Source organism: Gallus gallus, chromosome 6, assembly GCF_016699485.2.
Source record: "Gallus gallus isolate bGalGal1 chromosome 6, bGalGal1.mat.broiler.GRCg7b, whole genome shotgun sequence".
NCBI classification, from domain to species: Eukaryota; Metazoa; Chordata; class Aves; order Galliformes; family Phasianidae; genus Gallus; species Gallus gallus.
In genome coordinates, this window is record NC_052537.1 from 6032353 (window position 1) to 6047649 (window position 15297).

General features: G+C 42.0%; 1 long non-coding RNA gene across 1 annotated transcript in view; it reads left to right on the forward strand.

Annotated features, from left to right (window-relative positions):
* The first annotated feature begins 319 nt into the window (after positions 1-319).
* Positions 320-15297, forward strand: part of LOC101748176 — a 51306-nt gene continuing 36328 nt past the window's right edge. The window contains exon 1 of the long non-coding RNA XR_005860666.1: positions 320-628. This is a non-coding gene — a long non-coding RNA (uncharacterized LOC101748176). The remainder of the gene's footprint in view (positions 629-15297) is intronic.

Consider the following 15297-nt stretch of genomic DNA (forward strand, 5'->3'; position numbering starts at 1 on the left):
AGCTCTGCTTCTGGCTCCCTTGCTCCATACCATGCAGCAGTCATGACATGGCCAGACACTGTTGCTGCACACTGTGCTCATGCATGTCCACATGTAGAAATTCTAGCTCAGGTACCTGAAAGATCCCTAGCAAAGCCAGGGCAGTGAAGATGACCTGAGCCATGGCCCTTAGGAGGTGTGTGCTGCACTTGCCAGAGATCTATAGGGTGTGGTGCTGCAGCGCTGCCCCTTTTGTAGCACCCTGAAGCACCCCCCATTGTGACTGTCCTGCTGCTGTCACAGTACTGCAGCCACAGCACAGCATTCCTCCACTCTCGTCTCTCTGGAAGCAGTCATCCGGGCACCTGGTGGTCAGGATCTACTACAGGCCGCCTGGTCATGGCCAGCCCGTAAATGAGGCCTTCTTGCCTCAGCTTCAATAAGTGTTGTGCCTGCAGGCTCATCTTGATGGGAGATTTCAACCACCAGGATGTTTGCTGAGAAAGCAGCATGTCAGGCTGCAAACAATCCTGGAGACTCCTGGAGTGCATTGAGGAGAACTTTCTGGTCCAGGTATTAGACAAAGCAACCAGAGATGAAGTGTTACCAGACCTGGTGCTTACAATTGTAGAGGAACTCAATAAAGAAGGTAAGCCTGGAGGCACTTGGGGCTGTAGTGACTGTGCCCTATTTGAGTTGGTGATCCTCAGGGAGATGGCAAAAAGCAAAGTCTCCAGGAGAACAAACTTCAGGCTGTTTAGGAAATTACTGGATGAGATTCCCTGGGAAGTTGTCCTTAGATGCAGGGGAGTGGAATGAAGCTGGTAGCTCTGGAAGGTTTTACCAAGTACAGACTGGGAGATGAACTCCTGCAGAGCAGCCCTGCCGAGAAGGACTTAGTGTCCTGGTGGATGGAAAGCTGGACATGAGCCAGCAGAACACTGTTGCAGCCTGGAAGGCCAATGGTATTCTGGGCTGCATCAGCAGAGGGGTGGCAACAGGGAGAGAATTGTGCCTTTCTACTCTGCCCTTGTGAGGCCCCATCTGAAGTACCGTTTTCAGGCCCAGGGCCCCCAGTACAGTGGGGATACAAAGCTGTTAGAATGGAGCCAGAAGAGGACAAGGAAGATGATCAAAGGGCTGGAGCACATCTCTTATGAAGAAAGGGTGCGGGAATTGGGCTTGTTCAGCTTGGGAAAGAGGAGGCTCTGAGAAGATCTCATTGTGATCTTGAGAGGCGCTTACAAGCAGGAGGGAGACAGACTTTGTACAATGATAGTGACAGGACAAGGGGGAATGGCATTAAGCTAAAAGAGGGCAGATTTAGGTTAGTTGTTAGGAAGAAATTATTCACTTGCAGGGTGGTGAGGCCCTGGCACAGGCAGCCCACAGAGGTTGTGGATGCTCTATCTTTGGGTATATTCAAGGCCATGCTTGACAAGCACCTGGGCAGTATGATCTAGTGGTTGGCAACCCAGACTATGGAAGGGGCATTGGAAATAGATGATCTTTGAGGTCCCTTCTAACTCAAGCTGTTCTGTGATTCTATGATAAAAAGTTTTCATACTGAATTTGAAACATTTCCGTGAGAATGATAGAAAGCCTCTAAAAACCAAAGGCTAGCCTTCACTTTTCACCTTCCAAATGAAAATACCGACACCAGCCTTTGATGTTTGGTGTCTGAAAAGAAGAAACTCTGGCCTCTGCTTTTTGACCTCTGGGAAAAAAAAGAAAAGAAAACAGCCTCCAGTTTTCAGCCTCAAAAGAAATAATCATACAGCCTCTGATTTTTGGCCTTCGAAAAGCAGAACAAAACATCAAAATTCACCTTTCGGCCTCCAAAAATAAACCGCCAGCCTCTGCTTAACATGACAGCACAGAGAACTTGAAAGCGGGCTTGGATGGCTTCCCACTTGTCACGTATATGGCTTTGATTTTAATCAGTCTTTCTGGCAATAGTACCACAAAAAGATAGTTTCCTGAACCTAATTCTAAAGGGATTAGTGTTGTTTTTCTTTCCAAACTTTAGGAAGAATAGCTGGATATACATTGTAGTCGAGAGAAAGAAGTAGAGCTGTAGGCACTGCTGTCAGAGGACAGCAGCAGCTTTATTCCATCAGTTGAAGAGTATTTCTTGATGCTGAGAAATGAACAGAGCTGGGCTAAATTTTTGAAGTACTAATTGATTGCTGGTTTTTTAAGTGTCTGACACTCTGCCTTAATTTGCTCTTCTATGGAGCAACTGATTAAATGACAAGCACAATTCAAACAGTTGCGTATTATTTCTTTTATGGAAAGAGAAGTATGTGGGAGAGAGAAGTAGATAGATCTCAGTTTCTAGCTGTATTTCTTGCCTTCGTTTTTAGATGTTGTGCAAGCAAACTATCGTGCACCCATCAGTGGAACGTAGAAAACACTTGGCAGAGTTTTGTATCCAATTGCTACGTTACGCAGTAATAAAATATCAGGAATCTCTTGTACTGTTTCTAAAATGAAGCCAGTATTTCCTAGCAAAGAGTATTTTCTTCTTCTGGTAGAGACAGAAAAGGTGGAAGTTAGGTACCTTTTTGTGTGTAAGTCATTCAAAGCAAGACGTAACTGGAGAACAAATCCTCTGAATCGTGGGAAAGTGTTAGTTTTCTTGGTTGTTATGTAATTATCACTTCTACTTGGTGTTACTTGCATCCATGAAGCTTTAATGTGGTTGACTTTTTTCTTATTTTTCTAACAGTCACTGTTCATTGTTATGCCCAAGTGTGGGCTTGGCTGCTTATTCGGTTTATACCACCAGCGTACAGAAGTGCTCACTTGTATTGTTTGACTCCACTTGGGAGGTGTTGCCTGGGCTCTGTAGCAGGCAGGTACATAAATGGCAGATCTTGCTCATGAGCGTTACTGCAAACTTCTCCTACCAGCCATGTGAAGCAGGGATAAAGCAAGTAAGGTGGAAAAAATCTGATATTGAAGTTTTTGGGTTCTGAAGGGTAGTTTCAAAGCAGTGCATCTGCAGTAACGCAAACCGAGAAAGGAAAGTGTTGGTGTGTTGTTGGAATTATCTGTGCCTGTTACTGGGACTGTGCTGTGAGGAGGACCACTCTAAGAGGCCCTGCGTTACTGATGATGTTGCCACAAGTGACTTGTGCAAGCACACTGACTGACAGATATTCAGTGCGTGCAGTGTTTTTTTTCTTCCTAGTATTAGCTGGGATCTTATGCCTTGTTTCCTTTGATGTAAACTTTGATGTTTACATCTTAGTGCTATGGTATGACAGAATCTGCGTTGAGTTTTGCAGTGAATTTACTGGACTAAGCAGCAGAGCCCCATGCCTCGTGTTACTCCATGGCTAACGTGTAAGGCAGCATTGATGTCCAAAGCAGTGATCACTGGAAAGTGGCTTTGTTTTCCAGTCTCTGAGGAGAAACACATCACCCAACCTTGATGTGAGATCTTTGGCATTATGGTTCTATATCAAAAAGAATCACAGGATATTTCTTGCAAATATTAAGGTACTCCAAACTGAGTCTGGCAGATGAGTGGGCTAAGCTGCTCTTTATAACAAATCCTACAGGAAAATGCTTAGGCTGTGCTGGGAGCCTTCGCTGAGCTTCTGCACCATTGTTCAGTGGGAGTCAAAGCTGAAGTACTAGAGCACTGATGAGCCTTTCCTTTCATCTGAATAACCTGCAGCCCTCAGGGCGGGGAGGCAAGAATAACCTGTAGAGCAAGGCTGCCCCCTCCTCTCTGGAGAGTATTCCAGTTAGTGAAAATAAGGGGAGAGCCTATGAGTATTGAAACAAATGCCAAAATAGATTAACACTTGTTTTTAATTTAGCAAATTCACAGAGCATTTCATGATGCGAACATGAAAAATAAAGAGACAAGACAAGGGAATGTTACTCTCTTTTTCCCCAGTGATAATACAGGGAAGCTAAGATTTAATGTAACTGATGAATAAAGAGCAGATAAGCTCAAATGTGATTAGTGGGGTTTCAGATGAAAAAATACAGCATAAGAAATAATTATTCTTATCCAAGGAAACCTACTTTTACTGACAATTGCAACTTTTCCTCCCAAATCCATGCTGGAGGTGTTGGGAACCTAACAAGTCCAAACTGTTGCATATCAAGAACCGTGGAGATGTGGCACTGAGGGACATGGCTCAGTGGGCAGGTGGGAGTGGGCTGGGGTTGGACTTGGTGATCTGAGAGGTCATTTCCATCCTGAATGATTCTATGATTCTGTGAACATCTCGCTGCTGAAGTGATCTGCTTCAGAAATGGAGCAACTTAATGCTGAGTATCTCAGTACGGATGAGTTGAGATGATAATGCATCCTTTGTAGAAATGCTAGCTGCTAACAGGAAAAAAGAAAAGCTTAAATTTCTCTGCAGGGGGACGCATGTTCCAGGATGGTTTGATGCGTTCAGCCAAGCAAGAGCAGCATGGTCTATAAATAGGGAAAATGACCAGTCCTGCTTCAACTATTTTGCCTGGAAAGGTTCAAGCTCGGTGACAGTGATGTGGTTGGAGTGCTGAGTTAATTGGTAACTTGTCTTTTTTCCCGTTCAAAGCAGGCAGAAAATAAATTTGTCTGACTTAATAATTAAGAGGAAAAAAAAACAAGTTAATGACCTGTTTCTGGCACTGAAGAGAGATGTGTAACTGATACTGAATATTCAGTATGTAAATCTACATGTTATAAAAGAATCAAACTTCCTCAAGGGGAGGAGAAAAACTGGTTTGATTTTTAAAAAGGACTATTATATATTTCCATGCCTCCTGTCATCTTATAATAACATTTCATTAAAATGTCTTGGATTAAGAAGCACTTGATATCACTTGGAGCATATAGAATAGGATCAGTGTCAGGGTTATGTGGCTAAAAGTTCCCTATGGTTTTTTTATGCCATTGTAATTCCTAAGCGTGTCTTGGAATAAGCTTACAGGCATAAAATATGTTGAATATGTCGGTGAATAAGTGTGGTGAAAATTCAGGTATACGCTCATATTGTAACAAGCTTACTGGCCATGATGCATGGACAGCCAAGTTCCACCACTGGACGATGGGCAGTTAAGTGATTATAACTTGAAGAATGCTGTGTAGTAGTGCAATTAAGCCATGTAACAAAAGCAAACCAGGGTAAGATGGTAGATTTTTGTACCATATTTACACTAGAAAATAATGGTTTCTATCTCAGTTCAGCAGCCAGTGTCATGCAATGCCTTTGAGTTTACTCCCTGCTACGTTGGTGTATTCTGGACTTGCTGCTGAAGCTGTGGTGTCACAACAGCAGGCTTTGCGTAAGTGTTTGTCAATAGATGAGCAGGGTGTGAGTATGGGATTTGGTCGACTTGGCTGTATGGTGGCGAACCTCTGCCTTGTTTCTGCTTCAGCGAAAGGAGAAAATCATCCTCTCTTGTGTCAGGTTACTGTTCGTGGATGCGCTTACTGATGCTGTCTTCTCTTGGATTGCGATGTGCCTAAGTAACCTCCAAATCCTCCTTGAGTAGGCTTTGCTTAGTGTCAGCTCCAAACTGCGTTCGTTATTCTGCGTACTTCTCCTTGACACCTGTGAGGAGGTTTTCTAATACTCTGTGGCCAAATATTGATGGTTATGCGTGGCAGTTTAAAGCACAAATTTTAAGTGTATTCAGTTCTTAATTCTGCAAGGATTCTTACAAAGTTCTACACAGGATGTCCAAAAATCAGCATTGTAAAAATTTATTGTATAATACCTGTATATTACATAAATGCATTTCTTACACATTTTCAATGGTATGGACTCTGAAACTTGCCTTTCTGTATCAAACTTAAATCAGAGGAAGCTTTAATCGAAGGTATGGGAAATGAAGGTTTAACAGAAATTTTGATTATAACTGAAAATTCAGATATTTGTCTTCCACAGAAGGAGCCAAATAGCAGAAAAGAAAGCACAGCACCAGTATGACAGAGTTCCAGTGTGCCTTAGTGCAGCACTATATACAGAAGATCACCCCCCACCCGAAAATCCCCAGATGAGTTGGTATAGCAGGACAGCCAACACCTAAGAGCATATGACAGTTACTGGCCTCATTTTACTTACATACGCAGGGCTTGTAGTTGATGGCACTTACATACAGGACTTTAGAGAGAGCTCAAGCACTGTTTTCTTCATCTGTTTAGAGGCACAGGATGGGCTGTGCCACCTCAGGCTGTTGCTCCTTTGCTCACCTGCCTCCATCTTGAGCTGTTGTAGAGGTTCCATTAGGACCAAAGGCATGGGGAAGAGATATCGAGTCAGGTGTCACTCAGTGGATCCATTCATTCCTGGCTCAGGGATGGATGTAGCCATGGAGCTAAAGGAGGGTTGTAAAATCTCCTACTCTTCCCTTTTTGTACCCATCTCCGAAGTAGCAGCAGCATTAAATTGCCTTTGCAACAGCTGTAGTTCTCGTTTTGCTTCTGGATGTGGTGTAGGAGATGTTTGGGTAGCACAGCAGGATGTGAGCCCAGAGAAAGTGCTGAGATCCATTGATGTTGACATTAGTGGAGCTAGTTGGCAGCTTTGCCTGGCTGGAGAACTGAGAGCAAAAAGAGGGTAAGATGAAAACCTCTCTGAAGTGTCAGAGATGATTTTTTTTTTTCCTTTGGTATGTGTGACAATAATGACAAATTTTCACAATGAATAAATGGTAATCAATGCACAGATGTTCACATAGACCTGCAAGTTTCTGATTTGAGGCCAAGAAGAGTGTTGGTACACCCCAAACTAGAATTTACTGCTGAATTTAAAACTCTGGTTTCCCCCAGAATATCTTGTTCCTAGCTGGTTTTTTTCCTGCTTCTAGGTGAGGCTGAATTACATAGCATCCTAATAACATGGTAGAATAATAATGTAGTAATGGTTTTTGATGAAAGGAGACATTTACTAGAATTAGAGCCCTTCAAAAGGCAGCTTTTTGTTCCCTGTAATATTTATTTCATCATTTTGTGTGTTACAATTTAATTTACAGCGAACAAACCCAAATACTGATTACAGGCTTTTTTTGAGCCCCTGTGCAAACTGAATTAGTGGCATTTTGAGCTGTTCTCTGAAATTACTGTCATGCCAAGGTCACCGTTATCTTAGGTTAAGTATTCTCGAAGCTTTCCTGCTGGCAGGTTTGCATAGAGTAGCTGCCCACGTAGCAAACCACAAAGGCCCAGGGGCACATGCAGAGGACTTTATGAATATTCTGTACTTCTCACTTGAGTTGGAGTGGCCTTTCTCTGGATTTCTCCTCTTGTAGTAGAAAGCCCATCTCTCTCTTTTCTTCTTGGACACAGCCATACAGTAATGAGTGCTCAAAGGGCAGTGCTCTGAGGATGAGGGGGCTTTTGAGAAGTCACCTGGGTGGTTTCAGCATCCTTAATTTCAGCCAATGGAAGTCAGGCGTTGTCTTCCTCTACAGTAACTGATAAGAAGCACCACGAGGAGCTGATCTCATTAATGTTAAAGACCTGTGCTGATGCGTGGTAGTTTGATATTCAATTTCTTCTAAATTTCATGTGGTAATACCTTACTTTATTTTGAATAGTGCAAGTAACTTTAAAAGTTTCCCAGAAGTTTTAGTTGTCAGATGGATTGTGACCGTCCTCAGTTTCTCCAACAGCATAAGTGCAGTTAAAGGAATCAGAATGAACAGCAAATGAATGCTGCCCGTATAGAATAGGTGTGCTTATAGAAATGTCTTTACTGTTGGTAATTATAAATCATGCTGTAACAACAAACACCAAGGCACCACGCTGGGAGTCTCAGGGCTATGGGGGAGCTGGTGGGACTCTGTGGCACTGACCCACCTTGGTCCCCCATCTGCACCATGGTACTTGATGCCTTGGGTTGGAGGTGATGCTCCCTGCCCCTACCTTGCCTGCAGGGCTGGTGTCGGGATTATCCCCTGGACCTCATTGCTGTGCAGCAGAAAGCACTGAAAGGATGCACAGAGGTCTCCTCGAAAGAGGTGGACTAAAGTCAGGGGTACAATTAGTATTAATATATTGTGCTTTTTCAGCTTTTTTTTGGTCATCTATGGAAAATGGGGCTGCTGGTAGGTTACCTGCTGTATTTTTATCACTGCTGTAGTCAGACATGAACATGAATGTGAAGGCAGCGCTTTAAAAGGTGAACTGCTGTGGAACATGTGACAGAAGCAGCAAAGTTGAAAAGTGCATCAAAACCCATGTAATTTAAACCTCTGTTATAGCACAAAAGGGCGAAGTGCACCAAAAAGAAATTGCTTAATTTGTCTTTGGAAAAATATGTATTGTAGCTGCTTTATTTAAGAGACCGACTCAGTGCTGTGCAACAAAGTGTTTCACAGGTTGTCAGTGACACATTGCCTTGCAGACTTGCTTAGGATTCAGAAGGAAGCCGTATTTTTAGCAATACAATTATCCAGCTTGAATAAGACAGTTTCACTTTGTATCTTGGAGGAACTGACAGTATCTTGGCTTCTGGTTTTGTCTTGCATTTGGGCAGATCATATATATATATATGAATGTGTGGGAGGAAAAAAGCGATAGAAATGAAATCCCTTGTGAAATGGCTTGAAATTGCCTTTCACTTGCCTGAATAAATTTGTTATTGATTTTTGCCCTTTCATAAGAATGAAAGGTTAATGAAAACAATCGCATCGCTTTCATCCCAAGGTAGAGATTATGTAATACATATGAGGCTCAGCCTTTATTTCTTTAAAGCTAACAAAAACACTTGTGTTTAGGTATTAGACTTACGAAACACGAGCCGTTGTGATGGGAGATGAGTTATACTACGTTATCTTTGATAAGCTGTGCACGACAGATTAATAATCGATGTCTTTTTAGATGGTCTCCTTGGTTATTTGAGATGGACACCATTGTAACCAGGATCTTGGCTCTCTAGATCTAGGGATTTTCCATGGAATAAGGAAGATATGCTGAGACACGGGCAGCACGTAGGTCTTGCGACAGCGTTTAGGGATAGAGAGGGCTCCTGGTGTATCTCTAATGATTGCACCCATCTTGTTGCCTGAGCAGTGGAGGCAGGCTGACTGGGGTTGGCATCACAGGAGCTCCCAAGGCAACAGTGGAGCTGGTCTGCCTTTCGTGGTCTGTGTTGCTCTTCCCAGGTCTGGCATCCATTTGTTTTCTGCAGAGGAAAGAAATGCTGAGTCTCTGCGGGCTGCTCCCCCCAGTTGCCCTGGAGGGATGTGGAGTTGACTTGGGCTAGATGGAATGAGAAATAGTCATATGGCTCCATCTTAAATGTGATTTCATATGTATTTTTGTCTGTTACTCATGGCTGTTCTTGGGGAAAGGCTCACCTTGACCTTTCAGTTGGCTCTGACTCTTATGTTTTATGCAGAGTGAGCAAGTATAGATAGAGACCATTGAACTTTAAAGTCTGCCTTTCTCTCCTAGTGAGACCCACTTAAAAAGGAAAACGCAGAAACTCTGGTTTCCCCATTGGGTCCCTCCTTCTCGTGTTTGTATCGTTTCTGCTGCTCTGGCATCTCTGCATTTTCAAACACATTGCAAGCTTCTCAGACTTTATAAAAATGCAAACACGAAGGCTCAATCCATTTGCTATTCATCAGCCACATACTTCTTTTAAGTCTTGAGTGAGATAAAGATTGATCATAACACAGACCTTCATTCAAAAGTGAGTTTTTATTCAAAATGTGCAATCAGATTTTTTTTATGTGCAGTTGCTACACCCACTGTTCATTTTAAGCTATTATATAATCTCCAGTGCGTGAATAAACCTTTGGGCTGGAGAGCAATGAACTGGAAGAATGTCATTTCTATGCCAGTGCTTAAAGTCTAATCACACCTCCCAAAGGAGACAATTTCTGACAGAATGGCAAGTTCATTTTCCTGAAGACAGTCAGTTGATAAATATAACATGCTGTTGGCAGGTGGAGTAATTTTTCAACTCCTGAAAACCTTCAAAATCCAATATAGGTGAAGAGACTGTGTGTCAAAGGCAGGATTGGGATTCTTTATCAATCTCCAACTGTACCAAACAAATATCCTGTGCAAGAACTTGAGTTCTCAGACATTCCATAAAAGCAACAATGAAAAACATGCTTCAATCTGATGCTTCTGTTCATATTCTTGTACTGTTTTGCTGGCATTTATGAGGGGCTTTGAATCAATATATCTGAACCATTCTTGCTGCAGTATAAGCATGCAAGACAGCTTTCGGATTGAAATGCTAAATGGCTGGGTGACGTTATACAAATTTCTGCAGAATGTCTTACCTACTTACTCTCTGTCCTACAGATGTAATTCCATTTGCAGTTTGTGTATTTAGTCTTGAAATCAATGCCTATACTTCAAGTGAGATATGTAACACGTGAAGCACAGCTGAAGGCTGCTAGGCACTTGTGCTAAGCTGGAGGCTAAGCTTAATGCAAGCTTTGCTATGCACCAGTATGGTACTGAAGAAGCAGTGCTGCTGATGCTGTGTTCTTCTTTTCTTTTAAAAGTTCTATTGTTGAAGAGGGGAGGCCCTAAAGGGACTCATTAGTATAAGAGCACGTCTCATTTTCCGAATTTAGGATAGTATGAATTCAAACAAAGATAAGGGTCTTTTAAAAAGCAGTTCAAGAAATTCATAGGAATTTTGTTTTTTTTTTAGTGTTTTACTTTAGTTTATTGGAGTGCTTGTTGTGAAGTATGCCTCTGATGTGAAGTCATGACTGTGAATTTACCACTCAAATGTAACATTTTTGTTCTTCATTTTTATTTTTTGTGTATTTCAATTACATGAAAAGCTGTAAGCTTTCAGTATTCCAAATATAATGTATTTAATACAAATATGACATGCATTTACATCCTACCTGCTGACTTGGGATCTCTTCAGACACCCAGGGGACAGTAATGGCTCAATTGTGATACCCTTCTCTTTTGACTCTTATAAGGTCTCCATCAATTGAGGGTTTTCACGAAATGATTCTAGAACCACCCTGGCTGATGTTACGTTTAATTTCTTCTTGCTCAGTTTGACGTTGCTGTTGGCTTAATCTCCTTGATTTTTAAGACAGTGGCTTTAATTATACTGCTGTTGTATTTTAAATAGTATAATTATTGTGGGGCATGCGGAACGCCTCCTTGGTGAAAAGTTGCTTCATCTTGTCTGATCAACATTGCAGTTTACACACTTGGACAGGGAAATTCCTATCCAGTGCAGTGAATACTCAGATTTCAGCTTTTCAGTACAACTTTCCTGCCGGGTGACTTACATTTTACTATTCCAGCCCCACTTGTTAATGGCAAATATCTAACTCTCCAGCAGCACGGACAAGTGTTACCACTACTCTTTAACAGTAGAAATGGTGGTCGTACCCCTGAGGAAAGCTGTGGAAATGTCCTGATTCCTGGTTTCTCTGTTTCCCTTGAGCCCCCTCACCCTCCCACTTGGATCCCACCGCTGCCCTCCGACCTGAAGAAGTGGTTTTCTGAGTGGCTGTGTCACACACTTCCTGTTCTTGGAACCCTGGAAAGTGAGGCTGATACTGTGATGTGGTGCTTTCAGTGAGTGGACCAAGAAGGATTTGAGTACTTTGTCACTCCCCTACTTGGAAATGTTGACTTCATTGCCTAAGGCTGACAGTTCTCACATGGCTCCTCCATGGATAAGTTCCTTTTCTCCTTTGACTTACGGTTCAAATAGAGTTTGCATTAAAAAGAATTCAGTAATTTTTGGAGGACTTAAATGGTTCTGAAAGCTTGTAGTAAAAAAGCTTAAATATTTATTTACTTGCTCAGAGACGTGCTAAGACTGTACGACTCTCTAATAGCCATTCATTCCCTTATGTGATGTTTAGGCTGTTTGCCTAAACGTGTGGGCAGCTGGAGATAAGGGTCAGTGTTCTTGGTGCACCTTGCTGATTTACTGCCATCTGGCAACACTTCGTTCTGAAGGGTCTGCTCTATTCTTAAACCTTGATGTGGACAAGTCCTACCTGACTTGGTCAATAGGTCCCTTGTTATTGTGGTCAGGTTAATTAAATACAAGACGTAGTCTTTGTCCTGTGCACACAGGGCAGTTCTCTGAGTATTCCCAGCAAGTGCTGAGATGCCTGATAATAGCCTAAAGAGCTAGAGAGAATGATGTATGGTTTGAAGCTGAGTTCCATGGCTTGTTTATACGTCAAAATAGGCAGGTCTTAAAGATTGACTTATTTGGTGTGGTTTGGGCTTGGCTGAATTTGAATCAGGGGGCTTTTTAATTAAAATTGTGTCACTCTAGTAAAATTGAATTAATCCTTCTGTGTGAAGGAATCAGGTATCTGAGAAACACCAGCAAAAAGAAAATCTATAATACCTGAGGGTTTGTGAAAATATTGGTAATATAACAGTTTCTGTATTCAGTGGAAAAAATACATCTTACAGCTCACTCTATAAACCCATAGGATTCCAGGAATGAGTAGGAAGCGTGAGCAGGTATTTCTAAATGATGTGATATGTGATAAAATGCATGTCTTCTGAAAACAAGTCATCAAATTGGAGGAGCTATCCTAATCTAATTCAGGTAATGTTTCCATATCCTCCTGGTCTCAGCAATGTTGTTCTCAACTTGACAAGGATAGCCCATAAATTCAGTAGCTGGGTAACAATGCACCGCGTGTGTGAAAATCTTCTGGAGTCTCTTAAAATAGAAGCCTCCTCGGTGATCTCAGCAGGGCCATTGTTTTTAAATATTTCCCCCTAATGCTGTTTTTCTTATCGCAGTCAGTTTTTTATAGCTGTTGCTTAAAAAAATAAACTCAGCTCAAAACGCTGATGCAGGACTACTTGTAGCTTGACGCAAAGCTTATGCTGGGAGATCAGGCTGGGGTATTCAATTAACCCTACAGCTATAATTTAAATCAGGAATTGCACTTTACACGTAACTTCCTATCTAAAGCAAAACTGTACCCATTTATTAGCAGAAATAGAAAGCAGAAGGTCCGTTTTATTAATACTGCTAATTAGTTATTTAATATTTGTGCAATGCCAAGCTGTGTGAATTATTCTTACGGACGCTATCTGTAATAATGCAAAGCCAGAAGCAGAATGCAGAACCTGTGCAGAGGGCTATGTGCTTCGGAATTTTGAACAGCCAGGAGCAAAATAAGACCAAGAACCACTGTTGTGGTTCAAGAAGTGTGTGCTGCCCTTAGGTGCTGTGGCTGAGGGATGCTACTGGTGGGCAGGGCATGGGTACAGTCATACAGTCCCTAAAGGGAGGTGGGAGGCAAATGGGTGAGGCCAGGCTCTTATCAGTGCTGCGTTTTCCTCTGTAGTTCTGCCTTGTATATGACTTCTAATATTCAGTGCTTTAACCCAAAGGAGGAATAAGAAGGGGAAAAAATAAGCAACGTATCAGAAAATAGCGGGAATAGAAAAGTAAAAGCAGGAGGCAAAAATGAAGTAGTTGAGGAAAGTAATAAAAGCACAGTCACTTACTTCTGCTTCAGATGTCCTAAAGAAAGAAGTAAAATTACTGAACATGAAGCAGTCTTGAGAGTTTGGTCTTTAAATTTCAAATAGGGTCGCACTTCAGGCTGTAGGGAGCAGGGTTTTTACTGCTGCTGATAGCAAAATCCTGATGGTGGCATCTCACCCAAGATACCTCAGTAAATTCATCCCCATTTGACTGATACTTAACCTACTTCCAGAGGCATAACATTTTCTATCCAGAAAGATTGAGACATCTTAAATTCAATTCTGCCAGCAAGCATAGGGTATCCCCATGGCTTTCTGAGGCCATCAGAGTATAAAAAAGCTATAAAGAAGGCTTCTCTGTTGTTTGTACAGTCATTTCCTGATTCTGCAGTGTCACTGCACGATGATTGATCCAACGCACACTTCACTCGCTTATATTTGGATAGGGGCTCTGGATAGAAGCTCCAAATATGAACCCTGTTTTATTGCAAGTTTGTGGTTTCTCTGCTTGTTTGCAATCAATTAAGTCTTAGGTATATAGCATAGGCATACAAGGCATAAGACATTATGTCTTAGGCATATGGCAAAATATGTGGAGGGAAAATTGCACACAAGCACTGATTCTAAGGCAAAGAGGACCTCTGTGATTACCTACTCTGATACAACTTCTGGTGTACCTTGGAGTTTTGGGAAGTACTGAGGTGTGGTAGCACTGATGATTGCACTTGAAGCCTTGTTAGTTGTGCCAAATGTGCTAGATGTAATGCCCTACACACAGAGGGACAGGCACGATAATGATGTCCTTATGCCTTCTTCTAATTCACTTAGTTTTGTTGAAATACTTTCTATCTGAAATAGTGAAATAGATACCGGGTATGATAGAACTAAGCTTTAAATCCACTTTATTTTCTCTCTTGCTATCTCATTCTGTACTGGAATACAGTTGCTGGCAGAGCTGACTTGTTGGAAAGCATTATTTCAGCCAAGGCTTGCTTCAGTTTGCTGTTTCGGCACGATTCTAACTCTTGTTTCACAGATATAAAGCTAATGCTAGAGATCATCTTGTTTTCTGTGCCTTGAGAAATTGAGGCTTTGCCTCTATTAGATTTTGCTGGAAAAGTGCCTCCCTGATATTTCAGAAGTGGGAATTTTTTCCGTGGTGATTCACCCCTGTAGGTTTGTGTGAAATGCATCTATGTTCTGTTTTGTAGATAGCTGGACTCGGAATAATTTTTAGATGGATTGGTTGTCCTCCTCCCAGAGACAGCTGGTACATAGGCTGTTAGCACAGGAAGTGCTTTCGTTTTCTTTCATTTTCTGTTCTTATTAGCAACATGGGAGCTAAGTACATTTCTTCACCTTCACTAATTCTGCCAATGTCTCCTCCTTTTGAAGTAACGCCAAGATCAGAGACCTGGCTTTGCATTCACACCTGCGTCCTGAGCATCGAGGTACACCCATGTTTGCAATAGCTTTATCCTCCTAACTTGTTGGTTAGGAGGAGTTGTGTGGCCTAACACAGCCCATCCATTGGCTACGTTTCAGATGAGTCCCAGGGTCTTCGTCAGTCTTGTGCTGCTGTGCCGTTCTCTGGGAAGAGGAAAGAGAAGGTGGCCTCCATAAGGAGGAATATAGTTAGCTTATGAGTTAATTGCTTTTCCTACAGCATCAAGGCTAAGCAAGACAGTTCAGACTGTTTAATTAGCTGGGTGACTTTTTTATTGTTGTTGTTTGAAAATGCTGCTAATTTGAGGGAGAGAAGGGCAATATTCAGGCCTGACATTTGTGAATGGTGAGGGAGAAGCAAAGCAACTTGTGATCCTTCTGCTAATTATCAAGGTACTTTAGCTTTTGGAAACCTACTTAACTTGGGGCTGCTCAGAGGC